The 18,152-nt window shown below is 45.9% G+C and overlaps 6 non-coding genes across 6 annotated transcripts; all 6 read right to left on the bottom strand.

The window, feature by feature from the left end:
• Window positions 1-11,898: 11,898 nt before the first annotated feature.
• LOC134952907 (U1 spliceosomal RNA) lies at window positions 11,899-12,061 on the bottom strand. The gene has a single exon (XR_010185284.1). It is a non-coding gene; the product is annotated as a U1 spliceosomal RNA (small nuclear RNA).
• Window positions 12,062-12,213: 152 nt separating this feature from the next.
• Window positions 12,214-12,377, bottom strand: LOC134950382 (U1 spliceosomal RNA). The gene has a single exon (XR_010183311.1). It is a non-coding gene; the product is annotated as a U1 spliceosomal RNA (small nuclear RNA).
• Window positions 12,378-14,988: 2,611 nt separating this feature from the next.
• Window positions 14,989-15,151, bottom strand: LOC134953637 (U1 spliceosomal RNA). The gene has a single exon (XR_010185691.1). It is a non-coding gene; the product is annotated as a U1 spliceosomal RNA (small nuclear RNA).
• A 152-nt stretch (window positions 15,152-15,303) lies between these two features.
• On the bottom strand, window positions 15,304-15,467 carry LOC134951295 (U1 spliceosomal RNA). Its single transcript, XR_010184062.1, has one exon. It is a non-coding gene; the product is annotated as a U1 spliceosomal RNA (small nuclear RNA).
• Window positions 15,468-16,138: 671 nt separating this feature from the next.
• LOC134953045 (U1 spliceosomal RNA) lies at window positions 16,139-16,301 on the bottom strand. Its single transcript, XR_010185388.1, has one exon. It is a non-coding gene; the product is annotated as a U1 spliceosomal RNA (small nuclear RNA).
• A 152-nt stretch (window positions 16,302-16,453) lies between these two features.
• LOC134951789 (U1 spliceosomal RNA) lies at window positions 16,454-16,617 on the bottom strand. The gene has a single exon (XR_010184464.1). It is a non-coding gene; the product is annotated as a U1 spliceosomal RNA (small nuclear RNA).
• Window positions 16,618-18,152: the final 1,535 nt, after the last annotated feature.

Below are 18,152 nucleotides of genomic sequence, written 5' to 3'. Positions count from 1 at the left end.
ATGCTGGTATATGTAGTTCCACAGCAGCTGGAGGGTCGCAGGTTGAAGACCCATATTCTAGCATGCCTGTTCTATGATGCATGTTCCGTGATGTCACAATCAGCTTGGAATGGGGTGTCTAGCATGCATTTGCTGACAGCCACTTGAGGGAGACACACATCAGGAGATGCAGCATATCGGAGGTCTTCGATGCCTTTCCAGCAAAATGCACACCACCAGCTGCTGGTCTGGACACAAAACAATGCCCACAATTGAAGGCTCAAAATGCCCAACTACAGGATTAATATAAGTAGTGAATTTAGGAATGAATTTAGAAGTAGGAAATTAAGTTAGTTCACAAGTACATTCAAATTCAGATCTAAAGTCTAGGTAGGCCTCACGTCCTGGCAGCCCCCAGCATTTAAAAATGCCTTGATTAGAGGTAGGGAATTAAATGTAGATAAGAAGTAGACACAAAATAAGACTCCACAGAGCAATTATCAGGTGTCTTTATCAATTGTTGCATTTAAAAAAATCAAGCAATTAGGGAACACAATGTTGCGACAATGTAACCCTATTTGCAAAATAGTACTAAATAAGTTTGTCGATGTAAGACATTTGCAAAGGCGCAAACAAAACACGCTGGAAAATGCAACTGAATCTGTTTTTGGAGGTTAGAATAGATGCAGGATCAAGTAGCTCAATGGGTAGGGTATTTGATTAGAATTCAACAGGTTATAGGTTTGAATCCTGGGTATGATAGTTTGAGGTGTTATTTAATAAAGTATGTTTATATATTAGTCACACATGGTTTACTTGTACAAATGGCATGTCACCAGTTAGTGCTGACTGCTGATATGCCATTTGCACAAACACGCCATGTGTGACTGTATATGCATTTAAGGAGGGCACCCCGGCAATACCACAAACCATTGAGTGTCAAGTATACTAGATATATCTTCATATCTCATGTGCTTTCTCTGAGACCAATCTTGTTATGCCCCTTCCCCACAAGGCATGCGCCTTTTGTCCATATTGCAAAAATGGGGAGGGGGGGGGGGCATATAATTATCTGTCACAGGGCACCAAAAAGTCTAGTTATGGCTCTGGTATGCATTATGCATTCTGGCAGACCATATCTCCAACACTGGCTGGTTGGAATAGAAATCCGGTTATCTATGTGAGCAAATGACCATCAACGATTTACTCTCAAACACTAGAAAATGGACAAAAATGGTCCCCTAAACAAATTGGTTAAATTTTGGGTTTAACCAATTTGTGTAATGACCATTTTTGACCACTTTTCTAGTGTTTGGGAGCAAATGGTTAATTGACATTTGCTCCTATACATTACCAGATTTTCATTCCATCCATCCAGACTGGATAGATAGCCTGACAGATAATTGTGTAGTGTACGCCCAGGATAACTGTCATTTGTGCTTTCTTTTATGACGGCACATAAATGGGTGGGCAGATCCAGAGCAAGCACTGCCCACTCATGCATAGTTGTCAACTGATGTGAAGTTCCAGTGGGCAATCTCAGTTATAAAGAAAAGTATCTGGAAATTGTCCCTAGTTTAAAAAAAAAATAAAAAAAAATTGATCAACTCCATTTATTTAGTATGATATCCCAGGTGACAGGATGCCGGCAGTTAGAACAACATACTTTATTAAATAACACATCTCAAACTACCATACCCAGGATTCAAACCTATAACCTGTTGAATTCTAATCAAACACCCTACCTATTGAGCTATTTGATCCTGCATAAAAATTGTGAACATTATATGAAGCTATTGGTACTTTGAAAAAAAAAGTATCAGCATTACAACGCAGCAGATCCATGCAGTTTGCAGCCACACACTACATGTATCTGCTCAGCCACAATGCTGATTATTTCTTCACAAAGTACAAGGTGAGCTCCAAACAGAATTCTCTAGCTTAGAATTATGCCAAACCTAGAAGTCGGGCCCCCCACCCTGGGATCCCCCAGAGGGAGGCCTGCACCGTCATGCGGCAGGCTTGTCCGTTTTGGAAGCAGGCTGATGGGCAGCCCAGGCTTGCTTCAGTCTGGGCTTGGCAGGTCTGGAAGCATGAGCTTGCTTTGGGTATGCCTGACCTTGGGTACGCTTTACCTTGAGGATGAAAGGGCCAAGGGAAAGTACTTTTAGCCTTCTGCGTGGTAGGAGTCATACTAGGTAGGCAAGCTGTTTTAGCAGTAGCCAGATCAGCTACAATCTTATTGAGGTCTTCTCCAAAGAGAGTGTCTCCCTTGAAAGGAAGCACCTCCAGGGTTTTCTTGGAATCCATATCCACCGACCAGGATCTCAACCAGCTGTATAAAGTATTACCTTGGAACTGGCTCTCCACTCCCCATTATCTGGTTATCATGGCTTCCTCCGCCAGTGTCCAGACTCGCTTGCTGAAGCTCGGCCACTTCTTCCTAGCAGCAGGCTCCTGGATCACTGGGCAGCAGAGGTGCTTGGGAGCCAGAAGGGGGCGGAGCAATCAGGCAGGCAGTTGCAGTGCTGCCCAGCTATCTGTGGTGTGAGAAGAAGCAGGGGCACCCCACCGCTTGCAGTGCTGCAGTTAGCGGTGGTGGCAGCGGCGAGGCTGCTGGGCTGGGTCTTGAAAAAGGTGGAAAGAAGGGTGTTACGGCATGGAATGTACAAACTGCGAGACCCTGCTGGTAGCGCCTTTGTCTATTTAGTAGGAAGGGCACGTAACAGCCGGAGGGCAATGGAGGAAGCCCCTTTAGGGCTGGAGCCCGGCGGCAACTGACTCCGTTGTCTCTGGCAGTTCCGCCCCTGGACTAGAGGAATGGTCAAGAACATGGCAACATTTAATGCCAAAAAATGCAAAATCATACACGTCTCAAAAATACAAAGGCTAACTATAATATTAAGGGCATTATAATGGCAAGAGGAAGCTATCTAAGTATTACTATTTCAGGTGAGCAATGTAACAAAGCAATAGGAAAGGCAAGTCAGATGCTTGTTTGCATAGGTAAAGAACCAGTAGCAGAAAAAAGTAATACAGGTTGAGTATCCCATATCCAAATATTCCGAAATACGGAATATTCCGAAATACGGACTTTTTTGAGTGAGACTGAGATAGTGAAACCTTTGTTTTTTGATGGCTCAGTGTACACAAACTTTGTTTAATACTCAAAGTTATTAAAAATATTGTATTAAATGAACTTCAGACTGTGTGTATAAGGTGTATATGACACATAAATGAATTCTGTGAATGTACACACACTTTGTTTAATGCACAAAGTTATAAAAAATATTGGCTAAAATGACCTTCAGGCTGTGTGTATATGGTATATATGAAACATAAATGCATTCTGTGCTTAGATTTAGGTCCCATCACCATAATATCTCGTTATGGTATGCAATTATTCCAAAATACAGAAAAATCCGATATCCAAAATTCCTCTGGTCCCAAGCATTTTGGATAAGGGATACTCAACCTGTAATGCCACTGTATAGGTCCTTGGTACAGCCACATTTAGAATCCTGTGTTCAGTTCCAGAAGCCATATCTCAAGCGCCTTGAGTCCTGTTGGAGAAAGAGCACTATATAAATAAATAGTATCAAAATTTGTTTCACGGCACCCCTAGGCCAAAGTTTTTTTTATTGAGAAATTCAGAAAAAAATATAAAATTAAGTAAATTGTGTTTATAGCATGTCATCCTCAGGTTCAGTTATGTTGTGAGGGAATGGTTTTGCCAATTTAATAAAGTATAAATAATTTTAATTGGTCCTGGACCACCAAACTTTGCTACCAGTGCAAGAACCCCAGTTTGGAAACTACTGCCATAAAATAAACCTTTTTTGTTTTTTTTAAACTACATGTAATACACCTTAGATCTCAGTTCCTAAAAGGTTTTAAACCCTTGCATACAGTAAACTACACATATTTAAAAATCCTACACCGGGCACAAGTGCTCACGGGCCAATTTCATGGCAGTCTCGGATAGGAGGGCATTGTGGATTCATCAAGGGAATGCTGATGCTGACTCCAAGAAGCCTCTTCAAGATCGCAGGAGCAGAGTCCTCTGCTTCTGCCAAATCCACTGCATGACGCTGGGGCTCTCTTGCAGGAGCCCACACCAGTGGGGGGCACCAGGGGTGGAACTACTGGCAGGGCAGGCAGTGCATTGCACTGGGGCCCCGCCGCACTCAAGGGCCCACAGCCGCCGGCATTACAATGAGTCACAATGACTCATTGTATCATGCCGCAGCCGCACACCAGCGCTCCCGTCGGGTCTGCGTCCTGCGACTCCCGCCGCCCGTCGTAACGAACAGATCAGGCCAGGGCACTACGGGCAGCAGCCGCAGCACCAGACACGCTGCCGCCTCTGTAACACACGAAGAGGGAGGAGGGTCGCTTGGAGATGAGAGGAGCAGCGGCACGGGGGGGAGGAGGAGGAGGAGGGAGGTGAAGGAAGGAGCCGCAGCAGCGCTTTGTTACTGGTGGAGGCGCTGCTGCTGCTGCCCCTCTGCTTCACTATAGGCTGTCTTCCGAGAACAGCCTATAGTGAAGCAGAGGGGCAGCAGCAGCAGCGCCTCCACCAATAACACAGCGCTGCTGCGGCTCCCTCCTCCACCTCCCTCCTCCTCCTTCTCTACTGCCCGGGAATCGTCAAGCTGCACGAGGAGCCTGAGCCAGCGGAGAGGGTAAGTATAATTCTTCTTTCTTTCTTTCTTTCTTTCTTTCTTTCTTTCTTTCTTTCTTTCTTTCTTTCTTTTTTTCGTCTCTTTCTTTCTTTGTTGGGACTGCCTGCCGCTATGTGTAAAAAGGGGGAATCTGCCTGCCGCTATGTGTAAAAAGGGGGAATCTGCCTGCCGCTATGTGTATAAAGGGGGAATCTGCCTGCCGCTATGTGTAAAAAGGGGGAATCTGCCTGCAGCTATGTGTAAAAGGGGGGAATCTGCCTGCAGCTATGTGTTAAAAGGGGGAATCTGCCTGCAGCTATGTGTAAAAAGGGGGAAGCTGCTTGCCGCAATGTGTAAAAAGGGGGAATCTGCTTGCCGCAATGTGTAACAAGGGGGAATCTGCCTGCCGTAATGTGTAACAAGGGGGATGCTGTCTGCCGTAATGTGTAACAAGGGCACGCTGTCTGCCATAATGTGTAACAAGGGCAAGCTGTCTGCTGTAATGTGTAACAAGGGCAAGCTGTCTGCTGTAATGTGTAAAAAGTGTACGATGTCTGCCATTATGTGTAACAAGGGCAGGCTGACTGCTGTTATGTGAAAAAAGTGTACGCTGTCTGCCGCTATGTTTAACAAGGGCAGGCTGTCTGCCGTTATGTGTAAAAAGTGTACGCTGTCTGCCGCTATGTTTAACAAGGGCAGGCTGTCTGCCGTTATGTGAAAAAAATGTACGCTGTCTGCCGCTATGTGTAACAAGGGCACGCTGTCTGCCGTTGTGTAAAAAAGGGGGATGCTGTCTGCCGTAATGTGTAAAAAGGGGACGCTGTCTGCTGTAATGTGTAAAAAGAGGACGCTGTCTGCTGTAATGTGTAAAAAGAGGAATCTGTCCGCCGTAAGGTGTAAAAGGGTCTCTTGAAAGGAAGGCTGCGCTTGAGAGGAAATGAGCAATATCCACTAAATGTACTCAATTAATAACAATTTATTAAAAACATATTTACTTAAAAAACAGTGATATTATGTGCAATTACATTATACCATATGCATGCTATGGAGTTGTAAATTTTACCCAGGTGTTATTCCGGACATGTATCATAAGACTCTGGAGGATCTGTTTCAAATATTGCCCAAAGACGGTTTATAACCAGTAATTTTCCACTATATAAGTCCCATTCAAATGGTACCAGAAGAGTCCTTTGTAAATTCCTTTGAAAAAGCTGCAAGGCATACGCAGCGAAACGCGTCAGGTTATCTGGATACTGCATGCTTTGAGCACGACTATCTTCAACCGGATCTGAACCAGCCCACAACAATTTCCAGCTACCCAGAGGAACTCCAGAGAGGCACCATCCAAACACCGCATTGCATGAGGTACCCACAAACTTTGGGACATTTACATCTTTTAAAATCCTCTAGCGGTCCATGGAATTTACAAAGGACTCTTCTGGTACCATTTTTGCATGCAGGGGTGGGGCTCCAATGCCGTTTCTTGCACACACTGCTAAAATGTCTAGTTACGGCACTGTTGCTAGGTATCCACTTTCCTGAGCAGGCCCCCCTCACCAGATCCTCTCCAGGGGTGAGGGGGTGGACTTGGATGGGAAGGGATGGGGGGGGGGCCCAAGCCATTTTGTCGCACATGGGCCCACTGCTCGCTAGTTCCGCCACTGGGGGGCACGTCTAAAACTCTTCAGTCAGTTCTGGATTCATTCGGACCTGGACTCGTGGGTTTTACAAATAGTGTTCCAAGGGTACAAACTGGGGTTTCAAGAAGTTCCCCCTCACCGATTGTTCAAATCAGCCTTAGTCAGCAGGGAGAAGGTTTTTATTCAAGCCTCTTAGTGGTCCCGAAGCCGGACGGCTCAGTCAGACCAATCTTAAATCTGAAATCCCTTAATTTCTACCTAAAGAAATTCAATTTCAAGATGGAATCTCTCAGGGTAGTGATCTGCAGTCCGGGGGATAAAGGAGATTTCCTGGTTTTGGTAGACATAAAGGATGCCTACTTACATGTTCCCATTTAGCCACTGCATCAAGCTACCTGAGGTTTGCAATTCAGGATTGTCATTACCAATTTCAGACGTTGCCGTTTGGTCTGTCCACGGCTCCGAGGATTTTCACCAGGGTGATGGCGGAAATGATGGTTCTCCTTCGCAAGCAAGGAGTCACAATTATCCCGTACTTGGATGATCTCCTGATAAAGGCGAGATCCAGGTACCAGTTGGTGCAAAACATCTGCTCTCCCTGACAGTTCTTTAACAACATGGTTGGCTCCTAAACTTGCCAAAATCGCAGTTGGTCCTAATGACGCGGTTGTTGTTTTTGGGAGTGATACTGGACACAGAAGAGGTTTTCTTCTAGTGGAATGGCTCTGGAGATCCAGAGTCTGGTCAAACAAATTCTGAAACCAGCAAGAGTGTTAATCCATCAATGCATTCGGTTGCTGGGGAAGATGGTTGCGGCCTACGAGGCCATTCAGTTTGGCAGGCTCCATGCCAGAGTGTTCCAGTGGGACCTGTTGGACAAGTGGTCCGGATCCCACCTACACATGCACCGGAGGATAATCCTGTCTTCCAAGACCAGAATCTCACTCCATTGGTGGCTGCACAGTTCTCACCACCTAGAGGGGCGATGGTTTGGGATCCAGGACGGGATCCTAGGGACCACGGATGCAACCCTCCGAGGCTGGGGAGCAGTCACACAGGGGGAAAACATCCAAGGAAGATGGTCAAGTCAGGAAAGTTGTCTCCACATAAATGTTCTGGAGTTAAGGGCCATTTAATAACTGCAGACACAGTACGCACTGGGACGGGTGCCCAGCATCCTCTACGGACTAAGAGAAAAGGATTTACCAGTAGGTATTAAAATCCTATTTTCTCTAAAGTCCTAGAGGATGCTGGGGACTCCGTAAGGACCATGGGGATAGACTGGCTCCACAGTAGACATGGGCACTTTAAGAAAGACTTTAGTTCTGGGTGTGCACTGGCTCCTCCCTCTATGCCCCTCCTCCAGACCTCAGTTTGATACTGTGCCCAGTGGAGACTGGGTGCTTTTCAGGAGCTCTCCTGAGCTTTCTGACAGAAAGTATTTTGTTAGGTTTTTAATTTTCAGGGAGCACTGCTGGCAACAGACTCCCTCATCGAGGGACTGAGGGGAGAGAAGCAGCCCTACTCTCTGAGTTGCAAGGTCCTGCTTCTTAGGCTACTGGACACCATTAGCTCCAGAGGGATTGGTACGCAGGATCTCACCCTCGCCGTCCGTCCCAGAGCCGCGCCTCCGTCCCCCTCGCAGAGCCGGAAGATAGAAGCCGGGTGAGTATGAGAAGAAAAGAAGACTTCAGAGGCGGCAGAAGACTTCATGATCTTCACTGAGGTAACGCACAGCACTGCAGCTGTGTGCCTTTGCTCCCATACACCTCACATACTCCGGTCACTGTAAGGGTGCAGGGCGCAGGGGGGGCGCCCTGGGCAGCAATATAAACCTCTTTCGCAAAAATATAACATATATACAGCTGGGCACTGTATATATGTATGAGCCCCCACCAATTTTACAGTTTAAGCGGGACAGAAGCCCGCCTCCAAGGGGGCGGGGCTTCTCCCTCAGCACTCACCAGCGCCATTTTTTCTCCACAGCACCGCTGAGAGGAAGCTCCCCGGACTCTACCCTGCTTATACCACGTTAGACAAGAGGGTTGAAAAGAGGGGGGGGGGGGGGGGGCACATAATTCGCAAATTACATACAGCAGCACTACTGGGCAAACATTAAGTTACTGTTTTATTCCTGGGTTATATAGCGCTGGGGTGTGTGCTGGCATACTCCCTCTCTGTCTCTCCAAAGGGCCTTGTGGGGAAACTGTCTTCAGAAAAAGCATTCCCTGTGTGTGTGGTGTGTCGGTACACGTGTGTCGACATGTCTGAGGAAGAAGGCTATATTAGAGAGGAGCGGGAGCAAATGAATATGGTGTCTCCGCCGACAGCTGATTGGATGGATATGTGGAATGTTTTAAATGCTAGTGTAAACTCATTGCACAAAAGATTAGACAAGGCAGAAGCTTTGGGACAGTCAGGGTCTCAACCCATGCCTGATCCTATGTTGCAGGGACTGTCAGAGTCTCATAAGCGCCCACTATCCCAGTTTGTTGACACAGATACCGACACGGATTCTGACTCCAGTGTCGATTACGATGATGCAAAGTTACAGCCAAAATTGGCAAAATCCATTCGATTTATGATTATGGCAATAAAAAATGTTTTGCACATAACAGAGTAACCCCCTGTCGCTGACAAGAGGGTACATATGTACAAGGGAAAGAAGCCTGAGGTAACCTTTCCCCCCTCACACGAGCTGAACGAGTTATGTGAAAAAGCTTGGAAATCTCCAGATAAAAGACTGCAGATTTCCAAAAGGATTCTTATGGCGTATCCTTTCCCATCAACGGATAGGTTACGATGGGAATCCTCCCCTAGGGTGGACAAAGCATTAACACGCTTATCCAAGAAGGTAGCCCTCCCGTCCCAGGATACGGCTACCCTCAAAGAGTGTGCTGACCGCAAACAGGAGATTACCCTGAAGTCCATTTATACATATTCAGGTACCTTACTCAGACCGGCAATTGCGTCGACCTGGGTGTGTAGTGCTGTAGCGGCATGGACAAATGCCTTATCTGAGGGGATGGATAGCCTAGACAAGGATACTATTTTATTGACCCTGGGGCATATAAGAGATGCTGTCCTATATATGTGTGTATGCAAACTACCGGTGGTGCTGCAGGGCCCACACCCTTTTACTTGTCTTGTAGAGCAGCTCTGAAGCTGTTACAGTGCCCAGCTGCTGCAAGAAATCAGCTTGAATGCTTCAGGGGCTTGGGCATGGCCAACATGAGCCCCACACCGAAGGAGGGTGGGGGTGTTTAATGCAAACTTGGGGTTATCCAAGCACCGCAAAAGACCGCCATGCCCCGCATGCCCCTTTTCTCTTTTCATATACAGATGAGGGTTCCAGCCAACTTTGGCCCACTGCTTGGATGACATCACCGAATGCAAATCCGTCTGCTGCAGACCTTCCCCCAGGAATGCTTGCAATAGTTGTTGCATATGGTTTAATGTCTGAGGGTGCTTCAGTATTAGGCAGCCTTCCGCCCTCCCATGTTCATCTGAAAAGATGTGGTCTCCCTGCAGTTGTTGTCCCCAGACGAGAGTTCCCTTGTGCTTCCTCAGTTAAATCTCCTTAACTTGACGAGGGTGTGCCCGAGCAGCCGCCCTACCCAGCCCTTTCCCAACACATACTTATCTTGCATATGAGATCTCTTGATCATGAAGATAGTTCTCACAAGTTGAGGTTCATCCTGGCCCCGCTCCCCGCTGGAGAGCGCTGATGGGGACAGCAGCGGGGCTTCAGCAGCAGGGTGAGTATGTGTGGCCAGAGACCTCCCTTCCCATGTGCAGGCCTGCAGAGTGTGCCGCGCAGGATGGGGCATGTGACACTCTCCCTCCCTGGGGCTCTTCCAGATGTAGCTCCTCAGCAGTATTTTTCCCGGGCTGCGCGGCGCTCTCCCCGACTGGCATCCACCCTGGAACACTGTCTTCCTCAACGCAACATCAGCAGGGGGCCCGGGCCTCATCACCATCCCAGGTCTTTCTCATGTATGTATCATGTATGTGTGTGTGATATATGTATGAATCATATATGTTTGTGATATATATATATATATATATATATATATCTATCGTATGTGTGTGTATATATGTATCTATCATGTATGTATGTATGTATGTATCTATCTTGTATGTATGTGTTCTATCTATCTATCTATCTATCTATCTATCGTGTGTGTGATATATGTATGTATCTATCATGTATGTGTTATATGTATGTATCACACCTTCCTCTATACATATACATACATACATACATACATACACACACCTATATCTGTACGTACACTGACATACACACACCAACATCTATACATAAACACGCTGACCCCTAAACCAACCAACCAACCAACGTACCCACATGTGAATCTATACATACATGTGCTGACACCTGGACATACACTGATGTACCCACACCTAACATCTATACATACACATGCTAACAACTGGACGTATACAGACGTACCCACATTTGCATCCATGCATATATAGATGTAGGTGTGTGTACGTCAGTGTACGTCCAGGTGTCAACGCGTGTATGTATAGATGCAGGTGTGGGTACGTCTGTGTATGTCCAGGTGTCAGAATGTGTATGTATAGATGCAGGTGTGGGAACGTCAGTGTAGGTTCAGGTGTCAGCGCGTGTATGTATAGATGCAGGTGCTTGTATGTCCAGATGTCAGTGCATGTATGTATAGATGCAAGTGTGGGTACGTCGGTGTATGTCCATTTGTCAGCGCGTGTATATATAGATGCAGGTGCTTGTATGTTGGTGTATGTCCAGGTGTCAGCATGTGTATGTATAGATGCAGGTGTGGGAATGTTGGTGTATGTCCAGGTGTCAGGGCGTGTATGTATGGATATTAGGTGTGGGTACATCAGTGTATGCCCAGGTGTTAGCGCATGTATGTATAGATGCATGGTATCTCCTATGCAAAATAAGTATGACTTGGGATAGAGCTGGGGAGGGCCGCTGCTCAGGCACATCTCTGTCAAGTAAAGGAGATTCAACTGAGGCAGCACAAGGGAACTCTCATCTGGGGACAACAACTGCAGGGAGAACACATATTTTCAGATGAACATGGGAGGGCAGAAGGCTGCCTAATACTGAAGCACCCCCAAACAACAAACCAAATGCAACAACTAGTGCAAGCATTCCTGGGGGAAGGCCTGCAGCAGATGGATTTGCATATGGTGATGTCATCCAAGCAGTGGGTCAAAGTTGGCTTCAACCCTCGTCTGCATATGAAAAGAGAAAAGGGGCGTGCAGGGCATGGCGGCCTTTTGCGGCGCTTGGATGACCCCTAGTTCGCATTAAACACCTCCACCCTCCTTCGGTGTGGGGCTATGCCCCAGCCCCTGAAGCATTCAAGCTGATTTCTTGCAGCAGCTGGGCACTGTAACAGCTCCAGAGCTGCTCTGTAAGGCAAGTAAAAGGGTGTGGGCCCTGCAGCACTACCTGTAGTTTGCATTGTGCGTTGGAAGGCACAAAGTAAGCAGACGGGAGAAGTCAGGATAGTGCGCAAGGGCATAGAAGGGAGCAACTCAAGAAAAGAGAAGTGGAAACAGACAGCAAACTAGGCTGGAGAGAGACCTGAGACAAAGAGATCTGAATTATACGAGAGCCGACCAGGGGAAACACAAATTATGCAGTCAAGTGTCCAACATTTGGGGAAACCGCAGGAGCAGCACACCCAGAGTGCAATGGGTGAGCCTTGCCCTGGGAGAAGCACCTTCATGATCATAGTATCTCACCTGGCAGGTAAGTAGGAGTTGGGCTAGAGCTGGGGAGGGTCGCTGCTCGGGCACCCCCCTGTCAAGTGAAGGAGATCCAACTGAGGCAGCACATGGAAACTCTCGAAAGAAGAACAAGGCTAGAGGAAGATCTGAGACAAATAAATCTGACTTTTACCAGAGCTGACCAGAGGAAAGCACAAACACAGTCCCCCACTACCACAAATAATGCAGTCGAGTTTCCCACATTTGGGGAAATCACAGGGGACAGCATACCCAGAATGCAATGAATGAACCTCACCCTGGGAGAACAATCTTCATGACCATGGTATCTCCTATGCAAAATAAGTATGATTTGGGATAGGGCTGGGGAGGGCCGCTGCTCAGGCACATCTCTGTCAAGAATTTATAAAGTCTATACATATATATAACCAAATGTCAATATATATATATAGAACCCAGCGCTCCTATCAAAACGTATCTATTTCACCAATTTGTTGCTTATTTAATCTTTATACATCTATTAATTTTCACCATATATTATAAAATGCTGCTCCCATAGGTAGTACTGTTCTACCAATAATAAACCAAATTTTAAAGATAATCACACTTGTTATCAAGGGAGCGCAAAAAATAAAATATACAAGCTCTTTATTTTTAAAAAATATATATAGACAGAAGAAACCCACATTCAATAAAATACAATGGAGTCAACATATATAGGCACCACTATCCATATCTAAATGTAATCAGGATCTATTTCATATTGCCCTTGATGACAACGGAATGTTTATTAAAGTGTCCAAAAAATCCTCCTGGATACAGCTGTTGTAATTTAATCGTTACTTTCCAATTGTAATTGATACATTAAATTCCTTCTTGTGGATGAACAGCAACAGTTGTAACCAACGCCTCTTATTTACTGCAGTTAAAGTTCATATGTAACTCACGTGAGTAATGAAAGAAAACAGGGGGAGAGCGCTGTGATGGTTGGTGAAACACAGCGGTATGCTACGACCCCCGTTAACCGTGGCTGGATCTTATTGGCACTCGCGGTCGGGATATTTCTCCCTGCCGTGGGGTAGAGACCTCCTTTTGCTCGGTCTCAAATTGCTTTTTCCCCTTCACCGCTGTCTTTACATCAGACGTCCGCCGTGATGTAGCTCGTTCATGAACGGGCTTATATCTCAGCAATCAGAGTGTCCGGTAATCACTTTCTCCGCTGTTATCCAAGAGCGGTTTCGTCAGAGGATACATCAGCAGCCTAGCAGGCTCTTTTTAAAATGCACCGGACCAATAGCATTACTAATTAGTTGATTGGATACATACATGTACTAATTGGATGCATACATGTAATGACCCACATATGGAACAACTTTCTAATTGCAATTGCACATATAAAGGCATTTCATAATATAAAAATAAGCAACATGGTGATTAAAAATAATAATAAAATAAGCAACAAGGTGGTTTAAAAAATAACAGAAAATATATAATCTATATACAGATTAACCTATAATCTTTCAATCAATACCTCATATCTATAATCACATATACATAATTCAGAGACTCAGCACTAAGGATCCCCATTTACTTATATAAAACCTTTTAGGGTAACATAAATCCATGCCACTACTAAAGCAGTTCTTGTGGCGCAGGGGAAACATCAAATGCACTCTATGCAGCTAGTCCCAAATTCGAATCCAACCCGCTCAGCTTAACATCCATATTATTTATTTACTTTTAATGGGATCATTCTATCAATTCATTTTTACCTTTAATTTTTGTTAATATTATTTCTATATTTCATTATTTTAACCCCTGGAATAATTACATTGCTGTTTAAACAACAAAAAGAAATGAAGAAAAAATAAATATTAAACAGACAATTTAAGGATTCGAAGATTTAAATATTTAAAGATTTTAAAATTTAAAACAGGGAGGGGGGGGGGAGGGGGGCCTTTTGGGAGAAGGAGGGAAAAAAAATAGAAAAAATATATATATATATATATAGAACCAAGAGAAAGTGTAAAAAGAGGATGGAGGAAGAAATCTGATGTTCATCATTACTAGTGGATTTTACTAAAGAACTTTAAAGGAACACACACAACAGGATTATACAGTTTCATCCTAAGAGGAAAGCTGTTTCCAAAATAGCTACTTCTAATAATTTTGTTTATTTATTAAACATACAATAAATGGATATTCAATAAATAATATATTAGGTAAATCAATAGATAAAATCTTCAGAGACTGCCAATGTTGTTCAGTTCGATGCTCTCATTCAGACCATCAGGTGTAAGGGTACCCAAAGAAAAAATCCAAAATGCCTCCCTTGTCAAGTAAAGGAGATTCAACTGAGGCAGCACAAGGGAACTCTCATCTGGGGACAACAACTGCAGGGAGAACACATATTTTCAGATGAACATGGGAGGGCAGAAGGCTGCCTAATACTGAAGCACCCCCAAACAACAAACCAAATGCAACAACTAGTACAAGCATTCCTGGGGGAAGGCCTGCAGCAGATGGATTTGCATATGGTGATGTCATCCAAGCAGTGGGTCAAAGTTGGCTTCAACCCTCGTCTGCATATGAAGAGAGAAAAGGGGCGTGCAGGGCATGGCGGCCTTTTGCGGCGCTTGGATGACCCCTAGTTCGCATTAAACACCTCCACCCTACTTCGGTGTGGGGCTCATGTTGGCTATGCCCCAGCCCCTGAAGCATTCAAGCTGATTACTTGCAGCAGCTGGGCACTGTAATAGCTCCAGAGCTGCTCTGTAAGGCAACTAAAAGGGTGTGGGCCCTTCAGCACTACCTGTAGTTCGCATTGTGCGTTGGAAGGCACAAAGTAAGCAGACGGGAGAAGTCAAGATAGTGCGCAAGGGCATAGAAGGTAGTGGCTCAAGAAAAGAGAAGTGTAAACAGACAGCAAACTAGGCTGGAGAGAGACATGAGACAAAGAGATCTGAATTATACGAGAGCCGACCAGGGGAAACACAAATTATGCAGTCAAGTTTCCCACATTTGGGGATATCGCAGAAGCAGCACACCCAGAGTGCAATTGGTGAGCCTTGCCCTGGGAGAAGCACCTTCATGATCATAGTATCTCAAATGGCAGGTAAGTAGGAGTTGGGCTAGAGCTGGGGAGGGTCGCTGCTCGGGCACCCCCCTGTCAAGTGAAGGAGATCCAACTGAGGCAGCACAAGGGAACTCTCGAAAGAAGAACAAGGCTAGAGGAAGATCTGAGACAAAGAAATCTGACTTTTACCAGAGCTGACCAGAGGAAAGCACAAACACAGTCCCCCACTACCACAAATAATGCTGTCAAGTTTACCACATTTGGGGAAATAACAGGGGTCAGCATACCCAGAATGCAATGAATGAACCTCACCCTGGGAGAACAATCTTCATGACCATGGTATCTCCTATGCAAAATAAGTATGATTTGGGATAGGGCTGGAGAGGGCCGCTGCTCAGGCACATCTCTGTCAAGTAAAGGAGATTCAACTGAGGCAGCACAAGGGAACTCTCATCTGGGGACAACAACTGCAGGAGGTACACATATTTTCAGATGAACATGGGAGGGCAGAAGGCTGCCTAATACTGAAGCACCCCCAAACAACAAACCAAATGCAACAACTAGTGCAAGCATTCCTGGGGGAAGGCCTGCAGCAGATGGATTTGCATATGGTGATGTCATCCAAGCAGTGGGTCAAAGTTGGCTTCAACCCTCGTCTGCATATGAAAAGATAAAATTGGCATGCAGGGCATGGCGGCCTTTTGCGGTGCTTGGATGACCCTTAGTTCGCATTAAACACCTCCACCCTCCTTCGGTGTGGGGCTCATGATGGCTATGCCCCAGCCCCTGAAGCATTCAAGCTGATTTCTTGCAGCAGCTGGGCACTGTAACAGCTCCAGAGCTGCTCTGTAAGGCAAGTAAAAGGGTGTGGGCCCTGCAGCACTACCTGTAGTTTGCATTGTGCGTTGGAAGGCACAAAGTAAGCAGACGGGAGAAGTCAGGATAGTGCGCAAGGGCATAGAAGGGAGCGGCTCAAGAAAAGAGAAGTGGAAACAGACTGCAAATTAGGCTGGAGAGAGACCTGAGACAAAGAGATCTGAATTATACGAGAGCCGACCAGGTGAAACACAAATTATGCAGTCAAGTGTCCAACATTTGGGGAAACCGCAGGAGTAGCACACCCAGAGTGCAATGGGTGAGCCTTGCCCTGGGAGAAGCACCTTCATGATCATAGTATCTCACCTGGCAGGTAAGTAGGAGCTGGGCTAGAGCTGGGGAGGGTCGCTGCTCGGGCACCCCCCTGTTAAGTGAAGGAGATCCAACTGAGGCAGCACAAGGGAACTCTCGAAAGAAGAACAAGGCTAGAGGAAGATCTGAGACAAAGAAATCTGACTTTTACCAGAGCTGACCAGAGGAAAGCACAAACACAGTCTCTCACTACCACAAATAATGCAGTCCAGTTTCCCACATTTGGGGAAATCACAGGGGTCAGCATACCCAGAATGCAATGAATGAACCTCACCCTGGGAAAACAATCTTCATGACCATGGTATCTCCTATGCAAAATAAGTATGATTTGGGATAGAGCTGGGGAGGGCCGCTGCTCAGGCACATCTCTGTCAAGTAAAGGAGATTCAACTGAGGCAGCACAAGGGAACTCTCATCTGGGGACAACAACTGCAGGGAGAACACATATTTTCAGATGAACATGGGAGGGCAGAAGGCTGCCTAATACTGAAGCACCCCCAAACAACAAACCAAATGCAACAACTAGTGCAAGCATTCCTGGGGGAAGGCCTGCAGCAGATGGATTTGCATATGGTGATGTCATCCAAGCAGTGGGTCAAAGTTGGCTTCAACACTCATCTGCATATGAATAGAGAAGAGGGGCGTGCAGGGCATGGCGGCCTTTTGCGGCGCTTGGATGACCCCTAGTTCGCATTAAACACCTCCACCCTCCTTCGGTGTGGGGCTCATGTTGGCTATGCCCCAGCCTCTGAAGCATTCAAGCTGATTTCTTGCAGCAGCTGGGCACTGTAACAGCTCCAGAGCTGCTCTGTAAGGCAAGTAAAAGGGTGTGGGCCCTGCAGCACTACCTGTAGTTCGCATTGTGCGTTGGATAGAGATGAGCGGGTTCGGTTCCTCGGAATCCGAACCCGCCCGAACTTCAGCTTTTTTTACACGGATCCGAGCGACTCGGATCTTCCCGCCTTGCTCGGTTAACCCGAGCGCGCCCGAACGTCATCATGACACTGTCGGATTCTCGCGAGGCTCGGATTCTATCGCGAGACTCGGATTCTATATAAGGAGCCGCGCGTCGCCGCCATTTTACACGTGCATTGAGATTGATAGTGAGAGGACGTGGCTGGCGTCCTCTCCGTTTAGAGAAGAAATAGATAGGAGAGTGAGAGTGAGACAGTGACACTTCATTTACTGGAGCTTAGGAGGAGTACTCAGACAGAGAGTGCAGAATTTTGCTGATAGTATTAGTTAGTTATACTAGTGACAGAGTGAGACAGTGACACTTCATTTACTGGAGCTTAGGAGGAGTACTCAGACAGAGAGTGCAGAATTTTGCTGATAGTATTAGTTAGTTATACTAGTGACTGACCAGTGACCACCAGTGCAGTTTTATATTATTTAATATAATCCGTTCTCTGCCTGAAAAAACGATACACAGTGACTCAGTCACATACCATATCTGTGCTCAGCCCAGTGTGCTGCTGCATCATCTATGTATAATATCTGACTGTGCTCACACAGCTTAATTGTGGGGGAGACTGGGGAGCAGTTAGGTTATAGCAGGAGCCAGGAGTACATATTAAAATTAAACAGTGCACACTTTTTTTCTGCAGGAGTGCCACTGCCAGTGTGACTGACCAGTGACCTGACCACCAGTATATAGTATACTATATTGTATTGTGAATGTCTGCCTGTAAAAGTTAAACACACGTCGTGTGACTTGTGTGGTGTTTTTTTATTCTATAAAATAAAAAACTCATTCTGCTGACAGACAGTGTCCAGCAGGTCCGTCATTATATAATATATACCTGTCCGGCTGCAGTAGTGATATATATATATATTTTTTATATCATTATTTATCATCCA

This window comes from Pseudophryne corroboree, chromosome 8 (genome assembly GCF_028390025.1).
Source record: "Pseudophryne corroboree isolate aPseCor3 chromosome 8, aPseCor3.hap2, whole genome shotgun sequence".
NCBI lineage: Eukaryota > Metazoa > Chordata > Amphibia > Anura > Myobatrachidae > Pseudophryne > Pseudophryne corroboree.
Note: the sequence above shows the minus strand (reverse complement) of the source record. Positions and strands in the feature narration are given on the sequence as shown.